This window comes from Cyprinus carpio, chromosome B22 (genome assembly GCF_018340385.1).
Source record: "Cyprinus carpio isolate SPL01 chromosome B22, ASM1834038v1, whole genome shotgun sequence".
NCBI lineage: Eukaryota > Metazoa > Chordata > Actinopteri > Cypriniformes > Cyprinidae > Cyprinus > Cyprinus carpio.
The window spans coordinates 2,281,019-2,304,697 of NC_056618.1; the positions used below are offsets into that span (position 1 = coordinate 2,281,019).

General features: G+C 35.2%; 1 long non-coding RNA gene and 1 pseudogene across 1 annotated transcript; both read left to right on the plus strand.

Moving 5' to 3' along the window:
• LOC109062242 overlaps window positions 1-23,679 on the plus strand; it is a 995,865-nt pseudogene that overhangs the window by 920,994 nt on the left and 51,192 nt on the right.
• On the plus strand, window positions 9,437-9,939 carry LOC109102213. Its single transcript, XR_006157848.1, has 2 exons — window positions 9,437-9,565; window positions 9,739-9,939. It is a non-coding gene; the product is annotated as an uncharacterized LOC109102213 (long non-coding RNA).

The window sequence follows — 23,679 nt, forward strand, 5'->3', positions numbered from 1 at the left end:
AATACTCTCTCAAACAGTACACCGACCAAACTGCTGGGGAAGAGAGAACTGATATTGAACACGGTCAGCGATTGTACTAAGTTAACTGCTGTATGTGGATTCCTCGGAGGTGGTCAACAGCCTGCACACAACACTGTAGACTCCGTGTTGTTTCTCAAGCTTATCATTCTACCTGCGCGCAGGATACGCATAAGTTTTCCCCAGGACGCCTCTACTGGCGCCTTAGGCATTATAATACTTTTCTGCGCATCATAGATTATTAATAGTTTTTCTTGTTCTTCCTATCTATCATGGTACCTGCCTTTATTACTTGTGCTACTAGATTTTAAAACTTAAACGTATTTTACTATTTACTATATACAGGAGTATATATATACTGTTTTAATTAAGGTTTGTTAACAACAATACAATGAGCATATGATGTATAATTTTACCAGATTTTCGTCTTTAGATGTTTAACATTCCATTTTGATTTAGTAAAATAAAATTATTACTCACTAAGATTTATATAACCACATATATTGTGTACCAGTGATTGTTCTACGAATCTAGAGTATATTTGTTGCTGAATTATCCCACCTAACCTAGTGTTAATCAATAGTATTTATGTCAGATTATGATTATATATTTTTTTTTCATTTGTTATTTTTCATTAAAATGAAAGTGTTGTTGTTGTGGATGTAGTAGATTGTGATTAACACACAAGTGTAGCTATAGAAGAAGTATAGAAATTATACATTGATTAAAAAAAAAAATATGCTGTATCGGATTTGATCGGTATCAGCAGCATAATATCAGAATTTTCGGTGTATCGGATTGGTTCTGAAATTTTTTTATTCATTTGCATCCCTACACTAAAGCAGGATCACTGGAAAAGAATTGGTCCTTTAGCTTTTCCCAGTATATTTCATCTTTGCCCCTCCCCCAAAGCAAAAACCTCAGCACCAATAAAATCTTTTTTCTAAATATCAAGTTATGTTTATGGCAACAGTTTGTGAATTCTTTGCAGTCATCGCTGTTACTTTTGAAGAAATATGACACAATCCAAGTTTGAATTGGCCCAATTTTACCTGATGCCTGCCCAAATTTTAACCTGATATCACCCTATACAATAATGATAATAATAATAAATATAAAAGTTCTCGCTTTATACTTTATATTCTATTTATTAACCCAGTTTCAGTCAAGAATACAATTAAAGAATTACAATATCCTGTTTTACTGAGTATTGTTTTTGCATCTAGTATATCATGTGGTGTCCTTGTGAATATTTCTCTTTCTGTAATATATTTTTGGCAGTGACATAGTACATGTTCTACTGGTTCTTCCTCCTAAAAACACTCATCCAGAGAATCCAGATCTGTTGGATGTTTTCCATTGAGATGATGTAATGTCTTATTTAGACTGGTGTGACCCAGTCTTAATCTTGATATTATGTTTTCCTGCTTTCCTCCTGAATCTGTTATTTCATTCATGAATCATTCATGAATCTGCTATTTCATAGCCTTTAACTCCCCTGCACCCACATAAATGTAACCACTATATTCAAGTTGTGAAGTCTGAAAATAGTTTAAAATATTTCATTAACTATGTCTTGCCTGCTCCGAGATGAAAAAGACTGTAAGGATATTAATGCTGAACTTGAATCTGACCACAGAATAATTTTATTTAGTTGAACTTGTTCTCCCCAGTGCAGAGCTGTTGCAATTGCTATTAACAGGTGATCTGATGTTCTCCTATTGATAGATACTTGTAAAGATGGAATGGTACATGCATAAGCTGTTCTTTCTGTAGGATCTTTGGATCCGTATATATTGCTACATAATTCTGATTCAATGTTTGAATCCTATCCTCCACCAACACTGCTAAATTTCCTGTATATAGATGACTATTTTCCTGTAGATATAAATCAATAGAAACTGTGAAATAACCATGGAGACTGTTAACGGGACTGTAGGAATGCATGTTTCCTGCATGTTTAGAATGCATGTTTAGAATGTTAAGAATGTTTAGAATGCATGTTTCCTGATCTAATCCCATTTTTCTTGCTATATCCACTCTCTGACTTCATCATAATTCTGAAACATGTTGTCCTCAGTGACCTTCCTGTCATCTGATCCTTACTGAAAACGGAGAAAAGACATGTTTTTTTTTTTTTACATAATGGGAGGAAAACTCTGTTTAAAGCTGAAAATGATTATTTACATCTCCAGGTAAAGATTAATAGCTCACGGGTGTTTAGCCCCGGAAAGAATACGTGGAAGTAACCATGCTTATAATGTATTTTAATGTTCCAAATATTATTGTTTGCACGCTACTTTAACACTGGATTTTGCTATAAACCATTTTTATTTTACTGAAACTTGTCTTAATTATTATTATTATTTATTTTTTTTTAATCGCAGATGCAGTGGATGTAAGTCAAAATACCACAGTGTTGTCATCATGTGCATCAATTCCTTTGTTCTGCTGAACACAAAGGAGGAAATTTAGAAGAATGTTTGCAAACAAGCAGGTTTCTGCCACCATTTCATGTCCTAGTATTTTACCATACTATGCAAGTCAAAGCTGTTTTGTAGCAACATTCTTCAGAATTTCTTTCCTTGTTTTAAACCAGACACTGACACTTCTCAGATGAAACCACACAAAGATTTAGATATGTATGTGTATGTGTATGTGTATATTTTTTAATGGATTGATTTATTAATTCACACAAACCCCATACAATAGAATAAAGTGAAAATTACCATGGAAGAATTCTAATTAAGAGAAAAATTTAATAAAATAAACGCATGTCCTAATTCTTAATTTCACTAGGTGTGTTTTGTTTTTGTTTAGTTTGGGAAAGGGCGAGGCACTTTTTCTTTTCACACCTATGAAACGTCTCTGCCTGTTGTATGACTAACTTTCCTCTTTCTTTATGTCTAGTTCTTGCTGGCAATGTTATATCACATGGATTAGTTGCACAACCTTTCTGAAACAACAACGGAATTGACTTTTCCCCACAATAAACTGGCTGTGGATTGTACACCATGGTACAGTTATTTCAGAGGCCATCAACAGTGGAGACAGTTTTGGGCAGTGACAGGCGAGCAGACTCTCCTGGTATGTGTAATTTACAAAAAATATCATGTTATGCAGTGTGTCACATTTTTCAAGTTAAACAACCAAAAATATTAATTTTCTGATGATTAACTATTCAGGGTACTGTGCCAAATTCGGGACCTACACAGGTATTTTTCAGGTATTTGTTGTTTTGTTTTCTAAAGTCATTCAGAGTTCAAGCATCAGGTTTCTTAGGAACTGGTATCACAAAGCAGGGGCTTTGAACAGACGTGGAACTACCGCTGTGTGACAGGGATTGGTGAAAATGTCTGTATACACACCTGCTAGTTGTTCAGCACAGGACTTCAGGACTCTGGGCGACACTCCGTCAGGTCCCACAGCCTTGCGGGGGTTAACCTGCTTCAGAGCCTTCAGCACCTGTGTGTGTGTCACCTGTAGAGCGATGTCCTTAAACACTGTGGGGGAGTCTGGAGGGTGTGTCCGAATTCATCCTGACAAATCTGCTATAAAAGTTGTTGAGGCAGTCCGGCAGGATGGAGTTAGAGGTTCATCAGGAATTTCCTCCCCCAGCCACGTCTCACAGAAACATAATAGGGAACAGTTTCTCAGGGACCGCTCAGCTGATAGTCTTGCGTGCAGTTCATCCATTTTATATGTATCTGCTATATAGCTGTCAATCATTCTGTTAGTTTTGTTCTATGTATTGTTTAGGTGTTGCTAAATTGACTCCCTTGCAAAGCTGAAGAGTAGCAGAGAAGTTGTTGCTTGTAAAAAGAGCATAGTAAACCACCTTTACCTGTGTGCTGTAAGTTCATCTACAGACAGTGAAGAGAAAATCAGTTGCCAACTACATGCAGGACATGCATGAGCATGACGGGGAATTTCCAAAATGCCTCTTTCAACCACTTGTGGATGATCAAGCAAGAAAGTGGCTCAAAGCAAGTAATGACAACCATGTAAACATTGATATAATATTATCTGTTTTTTATATGTATAGCATAGTGCCTTTTGAATGTTGTGCAGGTATGTTCTTATCTGCAAATATTCCCTTGAACAAATTTCTTGTTTGAATTTTTGACAGCTTCCAGGAGCAAATAATGCTGAATATTGGGAAAGTGGGACGTGATTTACAGTATGTAACAGTATCTTTTACATCTTAGATCACAACTGGCAGCCATGCACTACAATGAAAACAGTACAAGCCACTACTGCTGCTGGACAGCTTAGATGGCACATACAGTATCCTCGCTACAAAAAGGTGAATGTACAGTGAGGCCGCTAAAGTGAAGTCCTATGGTAGGTATGTAAGTTTTACTGGAGATTGTGGATCTGATTATTTATTTATTTATTTTTACATTACCATTGTCAAATGAGAACTATAAGTGATGCATATGCATGTAAAAGCATTTTTATTTAATAAATGTTTAATGCAAAGAAAACATCACCTTTTCGTTTTTTGGGGTTGAATGTGTCGATAGTAGTTAAATACTTTGGACAAACTTATCATCACCAGTACATGTCTGTTTTTCTGTCTAATTTAGCAGATGTGTCCTCTGCTTTAGAGATTTTATAAGTGCCATTCTCACCTCAGACATTTGCAAAATGCTGAATCATCTTTGCTGTTCAACATTATGTGTGTTGGCTGTTAGAATGCTAATGTGTAATAAAGTTTGTTTATGAGTCAACTCCGCTGATATGGTAATGACTTGTCTGATAAGCTACTAATCACCCTATTCAACATTGTACTACTACATTTACGTTTACGTGGTATACACAACATACCCTAATGAGTTTTTTAAATGTGGCATAGCTGCATAAAGATTTTGACACAAGACGTCTTATGAACTATATTTTAGCTTTATATTTTTTGTAAAGCGTTACCATTCATAAATATAATAAATGACATTGAAAGCCGTCAGGCCAGTTAGTTGACAAATTATGTTCGTACAATAGTTATTTTCTATACATGTTACAAGTAAGACAAGGGGAGATATTACTCAATCTGTTAGACACCTGTCCACATCTGTGCATCACCTGATGCAAAAAAAGAACAGATTAGTACTTTGTAAAGGCTACAACATGAAGCTGAGTATGTGCTTTTCTTCAGAAACTGAGGTGAAGTGAGTTCTTACCTGTGGTATGTTTTACACAACATACATTTCTCCCAGGGACTGAGTCTGGAGACAGCTGTTATAAAACTACAACATGATGAGCATCTTAATGATACTTTGCACATGAAGATTTGGCGTTTACATTCAAGATGAACTTTTGATTTGATTAATACATATTGAGCTTTTTAGAAATATTGGAAATACAAAAACGAACCAGTGCGAGACGACTTCGATATGTCCTTCATCAGTATCATCTTGACTTTCTCCTGTATGTATGTGAGGGTCTAACCGTTCAAACTGATAAGATCAATATGATCCCAGTGTGATTCAGGGGATTCTGGTGGAGAGAAGTCCTCCAAACAGCTCTCAGAACCGCTGGAACTATCCATTTCACCTGTGTGTGTGTGTGTGTGCACTGCCGTTATGCAAATAAGCTTTCTTTATGCACTCAGTGAAACTCCCTTTTTTATGCAAAACCCTTCCCTCTTTCCAGACTCTACCCTATCAGCTTTTGACAGTACGGATTTAACATAAAGCGCAGCGATTTATTGGCCTCGGTGCTACAGGTCCGAGTCTATTAGCCCCGCCCCTTTAAATCAATGACTCGACAGTGGAGGAGCGGCTATTGTGTTTTGCGAGTTACCTGTCGCGTGTTGGTAGTTTGCTTTGCTTTGCCGCGTAACGTGATTGGTAAAAGGTTTGCCAGAAGACACCATGACCCTCATGATACCGGCTCGTTCGCGAACAAGAGCTTCGATGGCGACGGTGGTTGTATACGCTTTTATGTTTTTCGCGTGCTTCGTGTACGGTAAGGCGCTTATTTGCTACAATGAATATTTCTGCCATTCTAGACAACTGTTTCTTCAGAGCTGCTCAGTCTGCCTCAGTATTTTTCTGCTTTTTGCGTCTCTGGCCTTTTAAACGACGGTTTATTAACTTATTCCACACTGATGGAATTTTTGGAAATGATTGCAGTTTGTGCTAAAATCTTAGAATGTAAGTTAAAGATGAAGATTGCTATTCGCTTGTTAAGTCTGACGTCACGTCACCTCTCCAGTTTCCAAACCACTGTTCTATATTAAAAATCAGTGGTCCAAACGCGCTGAGTATATAGCCTACACTCACGATGCGATAGAATTAAATACTACAAAAAAAAAAAAAAAAAAAAAATCTAATGTTTCCGGGTCCATGCCTCAAATCGCTCCACTTGAGAATACTGCCTCAGCAGACGTTTATGGGCACAGTTTATTCATATTAATAATTTAAGCTAAACTCTTTCAAATTTACGGTGTACACTACAGTCTCCGTGTTCACATCGCCCCAAACGCAAATAATTTTTATATTTATATTTTAATCTGGGACTTCGGTATGGAGTTAAAGTTTGGGATTACAACTTTTTTTTGATCGTATTATATCAGATTGTGAGTGTATATTAGCTCCTTTTGTCGTTTTCTCGTGGTATCTGAGAGTCAGACTAGTAGCGCGACTATGACGTCACTTTGTAGGCGAATCGTCTGTAAGCTTTAAACTTGTTCCTTTGACAAAAGCAAATAGGATTTTCCCAGTCTTTTAGATGATCGCAAAAATGAGCTCTCTGTTCAACAGTAGTTCATAAAACTTAACACGTTTTGTCCATCAGTGAAAAGGATTTACTCTTGTGGGTGAATTTTTATCAACCTTTTCATTTAAACTGTAATCAATACAAACTTGAGCCAAACTGAAATAAGACATTAATAATAAATAGTAAGTAGTGATGAAATAATCATGACTAAAGCACAAATGAAACGCGTATATATGTACATTTTAAAATAAGGTCCATTAGAAGTCAATAAATCCTTGATTAACATGAATATTTTAATTAAAAACGTGTCTCCACGTAGTATTCAATGAATTTATTTTAATGAATAAAAATTTGTTAGGGTGGGTACTCAATGTTATTTTTCCCTTGCTTCTAGAAAATCTTCAGTCTTTCTGCTTTCTAACATGTTGCATTTAGCAACTGTAAAAAAAATCACAAGTGGGCTGTTACATTATGAATCCGGACATATTACTCAATGAACGATCTTCATGATTGTAGAAAAACAGAACACTTTTTTTCTAATATATTTTCCTGTTGTTTTTGTACTCTCCAAGAAGTGATTTATAATTGTCTGTTCGTTTCATCTTCAGGTTTCCTTGGCGTGGATGCAGATAACGTCTCGGTGTCAGTGACGGAGGGAGATTCAGTCACTCTACTCCCCGATGTTAAAATAAACCAACTAGAGAGAATGAAGTGGTATTTTGATGACATTCGCATTGCTCAGATCATTGGCAATCAGAGTAAGATCTGTACAGATGTTCATTGTCCCGAGAGATTCAGAGGCAGACTGCAGCTGGATCATCAGACTGGATCTCTGAACATCACGAACATCACAATCACAGACTCTGGACTTTATGAAGTGAAGATCATCAACGGCAGCATTGAAGAGAGATTCAATGTGTCTGTCCTTGGTGAGGCATTAATGAATGTTTAAAGCAAGTTATTTGTGTTTAGATCATATCTTTAATGTGTTATTTTTTACATTCAGAGCTGATTTTTAATTTAAAAGTACTTGCATCATTAGAATGATTTTGCGCTTTACACAACAGAATAATTTGAAACTAATTTGTCTGTCCTATAGCGAGCCTTTAGATTTAGTTTTCTTGTAGTCAAACTTTCATCATAGCATTTCCAACCACCTTTTTTTATGTTTAAAAAGTGTATTCAGAGGATGTTATGTTAAAGGGACAGTTCACCCAAAAATGAAAATTCTGTCATTAATTACTCACCCTCATGTTTTTCTGATCCCATAAGACCCTTGTTCACCTTCAGAACACAATTTAAGATATTTTTGATGAAATCTGAGAGATTTCTGACCCTCCATAGACAGCAATGTAATTACCATGATCCAGGTCCAGAAACATATAGCAAGGACATCAGTAAAATAGTCCATGTGACAAGTGTTTCAACCGTAATTTTACGAAGCTACAAGAATACTTTTTGTGCGCAAAGAAAACAAAAATAACTTTATTCAACAATTCGTCTCCTCCGCGTCACTGATGAATATCACGATGCATGCACGTGCTCTGGATTGGACGTAAACAGCGTTGTTATTTTAAGATCAAAGTGCACGCATGCGTTGTGATACTCTCTAAAATGATGCTCTAGGGTGAAGGAGACGAAGAATAAAGTTATTTTTGTTTTCTTTGCACACAAAAAAAATTCTTGTAGCTTCGTAAAATTACGTTGAACCGCTGATGTCACAAGGATTATTTTACCGAAGTCCTCGTGTAAGGATCCTTGCTGTCTATGGGAGGGTCAGAGAGCTCTCAGAATGCATCAAAAATATCTTAATTTGTGTTCCAAGTAGTGTTCCGAAGATGAACTAAAGTCTTACAGGTTTGGAATGACATGAGGGTGAGTAATAACTCTTTTGGGTGAACTAACTCTTTAAATAAGTACATAGCCTGAATTGACTTTATGAGCAGGAAATGTGGAAAAAAATGTCCTTTCATACAATAACAATTTTTCTTTTTTTTTATTATTATTTATTCAAGAAGCTTATTAAAATGTAATGCAGTAATTTATATACTTGTGTAGTAATGCTTTAAAATGTGTTTTATACATGTAAATGTGTAATCCATGTGCAGGTCAACAGTAATCACAATTAACTTTATATTTTATTATTTCTGCTTATCATAGTTTTTCCTGTTATAGAGTTTCTTCTCCAAAAAGATCCTTCAGCAGCTGTTGGTTTGTGTTTCAGGTGTTTCTGCAGCTGAACGAGATAAAATGAAGATAAAGTCAGTGAAGGAGGGAAAATCTGTCACTTTAGGCACTCCTGGATTAAAAAACCCAAATGATGTGATGACGTGGTATTTTCATGGCACTCTTATGAATGGTATGGTGTGAATTAGGTTTTACCCAGGGATGTAAAAACATGGTTTTATTATACAGTAGTATCTTGAAAACTTGGTATTGAAGCATCAGTGCTCTTGGCATCACAATATGAAGCTGTTTTCTACTTTAAACTGAATCAGATTTAGATTTACTCTCTCAGACCTTCTGATATCTCAGTGCTCGTTCACTCAAACTGATGACTGTCTGTCTTTATCTGTTCCAGGTTCAGGTCGGTCTTGGGTTGTTAGTGGAATAATAATTGGTTGTGTTGTGTTGGCAGTTGCTACTATCGCTTTTTGATCTACAAAAAAGGTAAACAAAAAAATTAAGAACCAAAAATACTATGATGACCTCAAAACATTGTCTGCATTGTGCAAAAATAGTGTTTACTGTGTTTGTGATTTATTATTCAATACAGACAAGAAGCAAAAGATGAAAGGACAGCTTTTGGATGAAGAACGTGTATTAGGTGAGATACTGTATTACTGGAGTGATTCTGTGTTGAAATGAGCATATCAATGGGAATAAACCTTTCAAACAGAATTCAGTTCACTAATAGATGATTTCCGGAGGTTCTTATAGCTTAAATTATGCTGTTCCTTTCTTTCTCATTAACTTCTGTGATTTATTATTTTCTTACAGGACAAGAAAGATGGAGGTCACATGATCGGAGAGGATCACAGTAACATCAGGGATTATCTACCGCAACAATTTTCCCATTTAATTAAATTGCCAAAAACATGTTTCTCTGGTTTTATAAACCGATATGGAGAAAGGGTCTTGTGTTGCGCTGTAAAATTATATGTAAATTTAATATGTAAAAATATTAAAAAATATATTTTGTACATAAGGAAGTGTGTGTTTATCAATAATATACTATTGTTATATAAAATACATAAAATAAACTTAAAATAAGTTCTTATGTATATATTTTATTTAGTAAAAAGATTACTTGGCAAGCATGTAACAGTGTTATTTATTATCAATAATATAATATTATTGATAATATTTTGAATTAGTTATTTTAGTATTTCCCATCTTAACGTTTTAATATTTTTTTTTGTTAATTTTTTCCCCCTCAATCTCCAAAAATAAAACAAAAGTCTCATTGCCAACTGAAAAAAAAAATAAGTTTATTATTTTATTTTAGTTAAGGTTAATTTTATACAATCTAATATCCTAAACAAAGCGAATAATTTTATTTAATTTGAAATCCCAAAAATGTTTTAGTTGATAATAACCATAGCATGTAGGGACAGCGTGGTGAGTTGAGTCAGTTTTTACTTGCGATGTGTTTAAACCGAGCACATGACATTAATGGGTACAACATAAATTTGTTAATAATGTGAATAATCACTTTCCACCTCATGCTACAGTATATCAAAGGAAGAGAAATGTAATAAAAATGAGTTCGTAAAATCTGTGTGTGAGCCTTGTGATGGCCAAGATGCTGGATGAGGCTTCAGCTCTCCGCAGGCCTGATGAGGAAAAAGAGATTTTGGATAATAGAATGGATGGATCTGTAACTTCTTAAACGTTTCATTTAAAGATACAGTTCACAACTTTGAAGGCATTGAAAAATATATATATATTTAAGAATTTCATAACAGTAAATAAATAAATGAAAGGACTGCAATTGACCTTACAGAACCGGGCTTATGCTACTCAACATCCTACTATTAAAAGTGAAAAAAAAAAAAAAAAACATTTGCCAAAAAAAATAAACAAAAACTAATAAAATACAGTAAATGTCAGTAAAAACAGTAAATAAACTTAAATGGTTCTCATAATCATAAGAAATGAGCCACTGGCTAAAATTACCCCACTACCATTATAACAAACTTGTATCATCCAGCAGTTTAGAGCTAACATCATGCTAAGATTATAGCCTCATACTATAACGTCCTAAAGCACAAACTTTCTTTTTTTTTTCTTTTCAGATTTGTCTGTAATTGCTCGGACAGAAGAAGCTTGAATCCTTTAACATTAAAAACAAATCACTTTCAACAACTTAAATTCTATATATATATATATATATATATATATATATATATCTATATATCTTATATATAGTATTATATATTTAAACTCTCCATAGTAAAACTAAAAAAAGCTAAAAAGGTCAGATTCACAAAAAAAGATAATTCTTTAAATCAATAAAGATTTCATTATTATAAGTAAATTCTAATTAATAGATTATGAAAAAATTTTAATTGATTGAAAAATTCTATTGTATGGGTTAGGTCTCCATTTTAAATTCATAAATTAATTTCTGAATTTTTAAATTAATTAAATGTAGAAATATTTAAGCTCCTGGATGATACTTCCCTTTTTTTACTGTTGTTTTTAGTTTGTCCACAACAGGGCGCAATATGTCAAGCGGTGAAGATGCTCATGCCTGTCACGACAGAATGATTCATTCAAGCAACTCGCTTCGTTCCCGTGGCTCGCCAAAAGAATCGATTCAAAGAACTGATTCATTTAAATGAATTATTCCTTAAATACTGGTTGCTTAAACTACATTTTCGATCAAAATAGTTCGTTGATGATACGTGAAGCGTAACAGTTTCTTTGGGTTTCAGAATCATTTTTGCCCAAATCATGAAAAAGAATCAATTCGAAAGATCTTTTAAAAAGTTTAGCCAAAATATACAGGAACATCAGCGTCCTGAAACGCCACACCAGAGCAATAAATGAATCTACCATATGTAATATGTATAATTAACGAGCATTTTGTGTCGTAGCATGTTGTGAGGACTACGTAGTGCGCACACTTCCTCATAGTGTGGAAACACCTTCAACACGTCCACACACTCATCCACACACGCGAGACAGAGAGAGAGAGAGAGAGAGAGAGAGAGAGAGAGAGAGAGAGAGAGGGAGAAAGGGGGCGGTGAATCGTTTGCCACCCGCATATTTTCTTTCTTTACGTCCTCTTCTCTCTCTGAATCTCTAGTTTTCCCCTAACATGGCTGCGCTCTCAGCCCCCCTGGTTTTTCTGGAACGAGCGCTTCTGGCTTCCGCACAATGTTCACTTGGGCGGATCTGGCCGACCCCTGCGCCCGGGGTGGAGTACCGAAAGCCGGCCACTTGCTACTCCGCGCTGCCGCTGGCCTTGGGGATCTTCGCGGTGCGGATCGTCTTCGAGAGGTAGAATTCGCGTTTGCTGGGCGCCTTTTAACGCGTCTGGCGTTCATTTGGCCATCCAAAACGCTGTGTAGACTCAACTGATATTTAATATTTAAAGTTTAGGCTATGCATGCACGTGTCTGAACGTTTAAAACAAGCTGTTCTGAGGTCCATCTGGGCTGGATGAACTTGAGAGGAATTTCAAGCCTCCAGGTTGTGAGCTTTAAGTCTGAGGCATCTGTCAGCTGACCAGCTTAAGGCCTAGACTCAGAAAAGAGATTGCTTTTATTTTTCTTTGCTTAAAGTCTTTTTATGTGTCTTTTTTTCCACCCCTACCTTTACAACCGCGCTCATCATTTAAAGAAAGCATGCTTTTTAGTCAACCTTCCACGTTGAGCAGAAGTGCAGGAATTGTGTAATGATATAGAGTTAGCTAATGTTGATTTTGACACAGTAATATCTGGAAATAGTGTCAGAAATGGACACCCGCACCTTTAGACAGAGCCTGTGATGCATAAACCGTGCAGTGTCATGTCTCAACTATGCTTTGAATTCAAGAGAGCTTGAGTGTGTCAGTGTGGGAAAGCTTGGATTTAAAGGCATAGCGCACATATAAAAATGAACTAGTGTTTTCTGTCAACACCTTTTGATGGTTTTCGAAGAGTTTTATTTTAATTTGGAACACGACAGGAGATGCTTGGCGCAATGTTCACGCTGCACTTTTCCGTACAATGAAAGTGAATGGGCACCAGTTCTGTCAAGGTCTGAAAAAAAAAATACTAAAGTGACTTGATCGCGAAGTGATTTAAAGTTCTGTATGTTCTTCAAAGGGGTCTTGACATGGATTTTTTTATTATCTTAATATGTTCATTGAGGTTTTAGCCTACTTATAATGTTAAAGTTTTTTTTTTGCACACACACACACACAAAAAAAACGAACCTGTTTTTGAGGGGGCGGGGTGTTTATCTTTCAGGCTTCTCTGTTATGATTAGCATAACACCATTGCGTAGGAAACAGTATCATCACCTCCTAACTATAACATGTGAGTGTTTTGACAACATCATCAAAATAAAACTGTCATTTCCAGACAAAGCATTATTAAATAATTTACTTATGGTTTGTGATGCAGCTGCAGTCACATCTAGTACCGCTTAATCTTTCAACAAATGTTTCTTTGTGAACTCTCCGTGACATTGTGCCACCTTTACGAACTAAATAATCCTCTTGGTACGATTTGGGGTGCCATTAAAAATAAACTAGACACTTGTTTCTTACGCTGGGATCCTTATGATATCTGTACAAAGATGCGAACGAGTTGTAAACGCATCAAACCGAACATTCTTTAGTGACTGAATGCCAGTGGGCGGGGCCTATGGTGACATGTTGCTCAGTAGGCGGAGTTTATGCAAACGACTGGCGCCTAGATGATGTCACCTTGCACTTCGGATCCAAAACGAGCTTAATGCATTTTTTTTTTTTTTTTTTTTTGGAGCTTAATAAAATAAATGCTTTGTTCATAAAGAGAAAGACGTTTTAAGCTATGAACCGGGATGTTTTAATAATACAAAGACCACATTTGTATCAAAGGCAAATTTGATTTCTCATGTCACGACCCCTTTAAAACTGTAATATTAAATGACTTAAAATATGCTTTGTTTTTATGGACGTCTTTTACCAGTTTGAGTGCAAGTAATTGATGGCAAAATCGTAATTTTGGGGCAAGTTATTCCATTGCTGTCTGTAACAACTCGATTCTGCTCTATCTGCTGTTGGCTTTCTGCAGGAAGAGCATTCAGCGTCTTGAGCTAATATTTTAGATTTAGGACTAATAATAGGCCGCAGAAACATTCCAGAGCGTTCTAAGCTGAATGTTCGGTGGGTGGGATCTCGTTTGACGTCTAAAACTCAAGTCTTCATGAGAAAAAGTGGGTCCATTATGAATACCAGCAGAACTGTGTTTGCTTTGATATCGAGCATCCTATCTTCAGACGAAGCTAATTGCTAGATCAGACTCACGTATAATGGGGTTTGAATGAAACTCCAAGGTAATTACGTCCAAAAACGTATTATTTGTTTGTTTGGCTGCTTGATGGTTCGTTGATGCGGGATGTATGATAAATTATCTTTGAGGAACCTGTTAGGAGAAACAACAACACTGTCTTCACTGATCAGAGTTGAGGTAAAAAGTATTTGTTGTTTTGAGTCTGGTTGCACAGCAGTTCTGTTGAAACGGTTTTTAAAATGTACGTTTGGACTTACTTACGTGGTTTAAAAATAGCAAGTGAAAACCAGTCCACAGGACTCGCTCAGACACATGGCATCATCAGACGTGTTGGGTTTCTATTCTTAAAAGTGTGAAACCCATGATGTTCACTTAAAATGTCAGAAGATGGGACTGAGGTGTATAAAGTAAATTATCTACTTTACACATTTGAATCCAGTTTTTTTTTCAGATTATATACTAGATTAATACAGATTACATGCTGAATACATATTAGACAGTGTTATGTGAGATACTATTGTGGTATTTTGAATTAGTTTTCATTGATATATTTCCCATTTTAATTTTAGATGAAGTTTTAGTAATTTAATTGTGTTTTTGCCTTTTGATTAACATGTCTATTTCAGACTAAATGGAAATGACAGATGTTTCCTTGACAAGTAGATGCAAGTTTTCAGCACTGTTTAGCTGATTGATTTACCTTGAGGGGAACCAAAAGCTTCGTTTTGTGGATACACAAGTCTGGGGAATCCCGTCAGACCTCATTCTTGCAGAAGAGCTTGTAAATGTTAAGTGTATCTCCTGAGGCACGTTCAGTTTACGGGCCGGTCCGTGGTTTATAGTGTCCTGCATGAACATATTGCAGTGACTTGGGCCTCTTTTGTTGTGCTGGCCTACTTGGTTTCGCAGAAGAGCGTTGTCAGGCGCTCACCCCTGTCATGTTTCACCAGTGTCCTCATGTCTTGGGTCTGACCGAGCCTCTGCGGTGGCCAATTAGCCTAGTTAGTCCAGAGGGGGTTGGTCTGGTTTCAGGTGACGTCTGCATGCGGCTCGGTCCAGGAGGAAGTCGCAGTCCACTATCTTCATTTATTCATGGCAACTGTGGACCACAGATAGTGTTAATGTGCTTTAGCGACGATGAGTCATACACACAAACATCTAAACCAAAGACTTTTTTTATTTTATTGAACTATGTATGGGAATTTTTTGATGTCGTTACAGTTAATTTTTTATGAAAAATTAACAGATGTCAGGTTCAAAGTTTTTGGATATCTCTTTTTTATTACTCCATAAATCAGAAAATACTGTCAAAAGCCAGAAAAAAAAGTTACATAAAATTAGGGTTACCCTAAAAACAGTAATCATTACTGCTTGCTAATTACATCTCTTCAATAGTGTAATTAGATTGCTGTACGAATACTCTCTTTAGTAACAAGTAACGCAATATTTTTTTTAATTACTTTCTAAATATCTCAATTTCGACCAGTTGAAAAATACAAGAATGGACATGAGACTGCTCTTTTAATTCTTTCAAATAAATAATATAAAATTGCATAAATTATTCTTGACCTGACCAAAGTATTTAAATGGAGAAGGTTAAATTAAAAACATACATTTTAACATTAGACGTTGCGTTTTGATGTTAAATCCACTGTTGTTTTAGCCGGAAATCTATTTTTACCTTGAATGCATACTTCTTTTTTTTTTTTTAATGTATTTTAGCTTATTGTACAAATATACACTTATTTATTTTAATTTATTATATAAGACATTAATTTATTTCCCCCAGGCAAAACATTAAATAAAAAAAAGTATGTCATTCAGTTGAAGTGTCACTTTGCTCTTGGCATGAATTGCATACGCTTTTTGTGTTTTCTTTTTTCCCTCAGGACTCAAAACGTTCAACCACAACCTTCATTCACACAGAATAGATTACTCTCTCTCTGTCACACACACACACAAACGACTACACACATTCTGCACAAGGTCTTATTCAGGCAGCACTTGTTTGGGCTCATTCTCTCAAAGGAATGTGTTCAACTGTCGTGCGGATCAACAGCGAATCATAATGAATCCGCAGGACGTGACGCTGACATTCACGAGGGCTGTTGCTCAAGAGGTTTAGGTTTTGGAAAATGTGTCATCAGCCGTTTCCAGGATCCTTCCCTCTAGAGTTCAGTCTGTCACTGAATAGTTAATGCTCTAGACAGCTCTAATACTGTGGGTCTGCTGGGTTGTTCCTGAGTCAAAGGTTGCCTTTAGTTTTAGCTTGCATGCATTGTCACAAATATGTGTCAAGTTGTTTGATTACATCTTCACGTTTAATTAACAATTCATATATTTCATTGCCTTTTATGTTTACATAGGATACATTACTTATTTTTGGAACATTTAAGCATCTGCAACCTCTTTTGTATTTAACAGCGTTTTTAGATTTTAAAGTTTCTAACTTAAGTTCAATCCAAAACCGAAAATTCAAAACTATCATCACTTTACAAACTTGAGTTTAAAAGCATTTTGTCATCCCTAGCTAACCAATGTAGGCACTTAAGCGAACATTTTTTAGTGCCATCAAAAAAACCTGGTTAAGTCAGTGCTTTCAGACAAGCATTACATTTCAATGTAGGAAAATAAACAAAAACCTGGTTAAGTCAGTGCTTTCAGACAATTTCAAAACCATCAGAAATTCAAATCTTAAATCTTGGTCGTACTTGGTTTTAGTGATATTTTTTATAAATGTAATGTAAATGTAAAACTTGGTTACTGGTTTTGGAAGTATTCCACCAATGATGTAAATGATCTTAATTGTATGAATGTGTACTAAAATAATCAAATCTAAACATGACCGCCGTTTGTGTGAGTACAGAATTGCAGTTTAATCCAATCGTGACCAAATTTCAGATTTTTTTTTCAGAGATGCATTGCATGTATTTAGAAGTGAATTGCAAACTGAATTATAATGATCAGATATCATGTTGGATTCCTATTTTTCTAAAAAGAATTTCCCAAATCTTGATTCTTGAACTGAATCATACTTTAAAGTCAAATTCCATTATGACTCGCATAATTTAGTGGAAAAACTTAAATCAAATTGACCTAATTTGAAATTTTTGTAAAGAATCTTCTATTAATTTTTTTGTAGTAAAGAATTGAAATTAGAAAATTTTAGAAATTGTAATTATATCTCTACCCATTTTCAGTATATATTTACACCCATATCTTTGACTTATTCTAAGAATTTAACATTGAAAAACTAATATCTATGGTTGTGATTTATCAAAATTGTGTTTGGATTGTCTTTAGTCTTTATTTGTAGTTAAAGGAAAAGTTAGCCAAAAAATGTAAATTCAGAAAAATTTACCCACCCTTAGTCGAATGGTAGCCATTGACTTTCGTAGTTATAAAAACAAATGCTATTGCTGCCGTCAAACTGTTTGGGTATCCACATTCTTCAAAACCATTTTTAGTGTTCAACAGAAGAAAGAAACTCAAACAGGTTTGGGGTGAGTAAACGATGACAGAGTTGTCAATCTCTGTGTCAATAAGGTCCTTTTAACCTTCAGCGTGTCAAATAGTTTAATAACTGGTTATTATCTGGGTTATCTGTAGTTTTTACGGGGGGCATGTCTAATGTGGACCTGCCAAAAAAAATTCTACTTTTACATCCTGTAAAGACATAGAAAAAACACAGAACGAGTCTCCCACCCAAATAGGACAAGCTCAGGTCATGTTTCACTTATCAGAGCCTCAAATCAAATTAGTGAGAAAATGGCAAATTGCTGTTAGCCGGCTGTACTGGCATGACGAGGTTTGCATGCAGCGCTGAACACGAGCCTGATACACAAACATCCACACAACAGGCCAAACCATGAGCAATTCAGAATCCCTGCTATAACAGCCTCAGCTAAATCTGTGCCAGAAATGATGCGTGTGATAGCAGTGATGTATCCGCATGAATCAAGCATTCAGCTTTTGACCCTGAGCTGTTGCCACACTTCATCCTGTTTAGCATTGAATCAGAAGTCCGTTGCCTGTTACAGTCAGTTTTCGGTCATCATTGTTTGTTTCACAAGATCTTCAAAACCTCGTGATTTCATTCAAACCAGCTTGGAAATACTCTACTTCCCTTTCATAGCTCATATAAAGAAGTGAGGTTCTTCCTCAGTATTGCTTTGTTTTCCAGTACAAATATATAAACTTTAGTAAATGAAGATGCATTTAATGATACAAAATGACCTAAGAATGTCTTCTTTTCTAAAAAAAAAAAAAAAAAAAAAAAACGCGCAACAAGTCGGCAACAAGACTTCTTTTTGACTGATAATGATCTAAACCTGATTTTGAATGACTAAAACTATGACCGTAACCCAATGATTTTAGATGCGGGAGGCGACCGATCCGAGACGGTATGTGCTGAAATGTTAGGGTGAGGACGATTTGCGAAGATATCGTCATTTCAGAACGAATCTGACTGCATAACTCTTAGGAGTTTTCAGATGCGTACATATTGAACCCAACTCGCGCTGGACATAAGCTAACGCCACACTTGCTGCCACGTCTCAGAAACCGCGATTGTAGTCAAAAATGTCAATATGTTCAGGGAGTCTAAGAGAAGACAGACATATGGATAAATTCGAGATTAACTGAGATTGTATCGTTCAAAACATCTGTTTATCACCTGATGAACTAGCTCAGATTTTAGTGTTTTCTCTCCCTGTTTGTCGACTATAATCAGCGGGCTAATGTTACTAGTTCGGACCCAACTGTCACTTTGACCCTATCATCGTAAATGTAATATTTTGTATGTGTCAATCAGTGAACGTCTTAGCCTTAGCCTCCTGGTGCACTGCAAAGACACTTAACTTTCATCCTTAGACACTAACAATGTCTTTCCGCCCTGTTTTAATTAAAACATTATTGCTTGCTTTTATGGCGACATGCAGCCTGTCAGATTCCACAGTGCAGCAATGTAGTATTTGTGGGCAGGCGGTGCAGTTTAACAGGCCTGGAGACATAGTTCACCCACGTGTGCCAATTCTGGGTTAATGAACTGCTCAAAACAACCATTGACAACACATTGCTGCAGCGCCCATTGAGCATGTAGGGTCATTACGGAGCGGTGTGTTTATGAAAGCTGCTCACTGGTCCGGTTTTTATTGTTTGAGAGACGTGGAGTGAGTTTTATATTAAGAACTTTGACCACAATTAACTGGCGTTTTTGTTCTTATGAAGACTTGTTTAAATATTTAGTATGAGAGGAATGATTCATGTGTTTAAAAAAATTTGTATATTTTGACTTTTGCCTGTTTAAAGTAGTCTTTTTGACCAAATAACCATTGTTGCAAAATAGATTCAAAACGTTCAAAGTAAAATGTAAAACATCAAAAATCTGAGATAATATGTATTATTTAAATTCTTCAAATGAACAATAAAAAAGCAGTAAACAGAGATGTTTTCGTTTTCGTTTTCCTAAACATAAATATTACTAAGACTTAAACAATGTACCAAAACTTACATTTGAGTGAAGATTTTAAGTGATGAAGTGTTTAGAAAATCATTTAATGAAACAGTTTCATACATTTAAAAAAAACAGAACTACAGACACTCGTGTAAACTTGTGTTGTGCAATTTTCCAAATTTGCTGAAAAATAATTTTCCAAAATTGTCAGAGATGATGGTAATAATTCATAATTATTTTAAATCACTTCTACACTATATTTTGAAAAAGTTTGTATATCTTAATTAATTTAAATAAATTATTTTATTCGTCATATAGCATATTTACTGTTTTTGGGAATATAATGAAAATACCATTCAGAAATCCCATTGGGTTTCTGCTAGTGTTTGAAAGAGATTGTATTTCTTTATTAATTTTGATATAGGCCTATTTGTATTATTTATATCACATTTTTTTATTTTTCCTGTATTTCTGTATTTATTTTCAGAATGCATCTTTCGGATCAAATATCCATTGTTGCACAGTAGATTCAACATATTCAATGTAAAATAAAATAATGCATGTTTTCCACACTGTTTTTTACATGAATTATTCTACAGTTATTTTATTTCACCAAAATTAACAATAAATAGAATATTTCCTGTTTTTTTTTTTTTTTACTTTTTGCTGTTAAAGTATACAATTTCTGTGCCACTAGTTTTTCAAATTTGCCAAAACCTTTTTTTTTTTTTTTGCAACAGTCATTGCTTGGATATATTTTCCACCCAAAACACACATCATTGGTTGAATCATTGTTGAAAACAATGCAGTGTATTCAGAGTTTTCAAAGAAACCGCTCTATAAATGGTTAAAAAGCACATGATGATCTTAGTTACTTCACTGACACGAAACATCTTTTTTTAGCTAGGTTTCTTAGAAAACCAAGTCCTGACTTTGTTGTATAATGACGTGGAGACATAGATTTCCATTTATTTACTTCTGTGAACAGGACGCATTTCCAGAACAGGATGTATTTGATTCTTATTTGATTTCTTTATGGTGTGAGATAAACTTACCTGAGGATTGAGAGGTTTGGGATCAGGTCATGCAAATAGGTTTCCCTCACCCATCACCAGTGCTCGTTTGGTTAATTTGTTTATTAGATTTAATGGAACTGAAGTGTCCCACTCATAAATGTTCCCCGTCCTTTGGATTCGTCAGCAGCTTTAATCCTGCAGTCAAGACTAATTTGTTTTGCATTCAGTGGAGTTTTAGGAAAGTAGCTGGATTTTGCATGAGTCAAATCTGCTTTTTGTGCTTTTTGTAATACATCTGAAATGCTGCTATTTAAGAGCTAACTAGATAAACTAGCTCCTAAATTACCACCTGAGAGATTAGCGGGGAACTTTGCCCCTTTGAACTAAAAGTTTTGGGATATGTTTGTTGTCCATTATTAGCACCTACTATTAGGTATTATATATCTGTTATTGTGCACCTACTTCTAAAATGGGATTTCAAAATGTACATAGTGAAATGTTATTTGATCATGTTAATTTTCATTAAATCACGATTTGTGTTTGAGTAGGAATAAACAGTAGATTAAAACTAGATGAGTAAAGTCTATAAACAAACATTGATGTTAGCTTGACAAAGCCTTGTGTTGGGGTTTGAAAAGCTTGAAGTTGAAGTCATTAAAATATGCTGCTAACATGTTTTAGCACATTACCAGCATGGTTTAGCATGTGGATAACGTTTTAGCATGTTGTTAAATTGAATTATCATGTTGCTAACATGTTTGAAGACTGTTGGCCTGCTTTTCTGTGTTTTAAAAGCATTACTTACCACTTTACTAGCATGATTTAACATATTATTAACATGTTTAAACATGTTCCTAGCATGATTTGAAACACATTATTAACATGTTTAACATGTTCCTAGCATGAATTGAAACACATTATTAACATTTTTAACATGTTCCTAGCATGATTTTGAAACACATTAACATTTTAACATGTTCCTAGCATGAATTTGAAACACACATTATTAACATGTTTAACATGTTCCTAGCATGATTTGAAACACATTATTAACATTTTAACATGTTCCTAGCATGATTTGAAACACATTATTAACATTTTAACATGTTCCTAGCATGATTTGAAACGCATTAATAACATTTTAACATGTTCCTAGCATGATTTTAGCACATTGTTAACATGAATTAGCATGTGGTTTTAGCATGTTTTAGCTAGCATTTTCTAATTCCACAGCTTACTGCTAACATGATTGAGTATATCTTCTTAGCATGTTTGCTAGCATGATTTAGCACAATTTTAGCACGTTTTTTTCCAAAGAATTAAATGTACAAAAAACCAATGACAATCAAAATATTTTCTAAATTAAAGAATGTTGTGCAAAGCATGAACACTAGCATGTTTTAGCACATTGTTAGCATAATTTGAATTGTGACATGTTGCTAGCATGTTACAGTTTCCACAGCTTTCACTAACATGATTGAGTATCTTCTTAGCATGTTGTTAACATGATTTAACCCATTTTTAGCAATGTCTAACATGTTTTAGCGCATTGTTATGGTGTGTGCACACCAAAAACGAATCTAATTATTAGCGAGAATAGATTACATGCAAGGTCAGACCTAAACAAACAGAAATTCACGCCAGAAAATGTGAATGACGCAAATTGGGCAATGCATTTTGAAAAACGTCGAAAAATTTCAATTTAAGTAAAATCTGCATGATGCAAAACGGTTTCTATTTTTAGTATGTTTTAACATTTCACCGAGCAACATGAAAAACATCTTGCGAGTAACGCAATGCAAGTATTCGCTTTGCTTTTGGTGTGCACACACCATTAGTATGTTTTAACATTTCAGAACAGTCTGAAACTTGGTGCTTGTATCTTAAAAACTACTATTTAAAATTCAGTCTCAGAAGTCAAAACCATAAAATCAGTTTAATGTAAAACACTTTTCAATGTAAACACAATTCAAAACACAATTTAATGTAAAACACTTTAGATCTAGATTACGTACGTCCGCCATGTAAATCGCTTGAATTCGGTCTTGATAGCACAAGATAAGATTGTGATTTATCTCTGCGTCCCCCCTGCAGGTGTATCGCGGGTCCATGTGCCTCCCTCCTTCAGATCCAGACGGAGTTGAGTCGGAGAGCTCAGCCCAACGCTGTCCTGGAGAAAGTGTTTACATCCATCACAAAGGTATGCTGGAGCAGCGTAATGGAAAATAAAGCCATGCAAGAGAGGTGTGAGAGAGAGAGAGAGAAGAGAGAGAGAGAGAGAGTCATTGACCGAAGCTAATGCTCAATGTGAAGTAAACTGGTGAAATAAGATTAAATACAATCAAAACATTTCCCAGCCCCATTTTTTCGACATTATTCGTCCTGGTTTTTCTCTTTCGTGAACCTGTTTGTTCCTCTGCTGTCACTGTGTGTTTTATGAGGCAATATCTTTCAACTTTAGTCTAGAAACCAACAGTAAATGCACCTCAGGCAGGTTTTAACACATCAGCAGACAGATGCATAGATGTGTGACATTTCTCTTTACAATCACCAGTGGCTTCAAAGAGCCGTTTTGTCAAGCTGCTGTAAAACCTTTTTATCAGCTCTCAAGCTGATGTGGGTGGAGATCTGAACTGATAACTTTCTTAAGAAAGCTGTCAATCTGTGGTCTCATTTTTCATTTTGTCATTGTGGTTTCATTTGTCATTTTGCTGGTTATTCTGTAGGCCTTTCTTTTTTTTTTCGTTTTATGTATCAACTTAAGACGGGTTATGTTCCGGATGTTCCAGGGTTTTATTTATTTATTTATTTATTTTTTTAATGTAAAGTAGAATTTATATACCTTTGTTCCATTTATGCTCCAAGGCTTGATTTGTATTTTTACATTTTTTACATTTTAATTTTTACATTTTATTTTTTTTTTAAATGAAAACTAAAATGTATTTACTTTTGGTCCCAGGCCCAGAATTTAAAGCTTTAC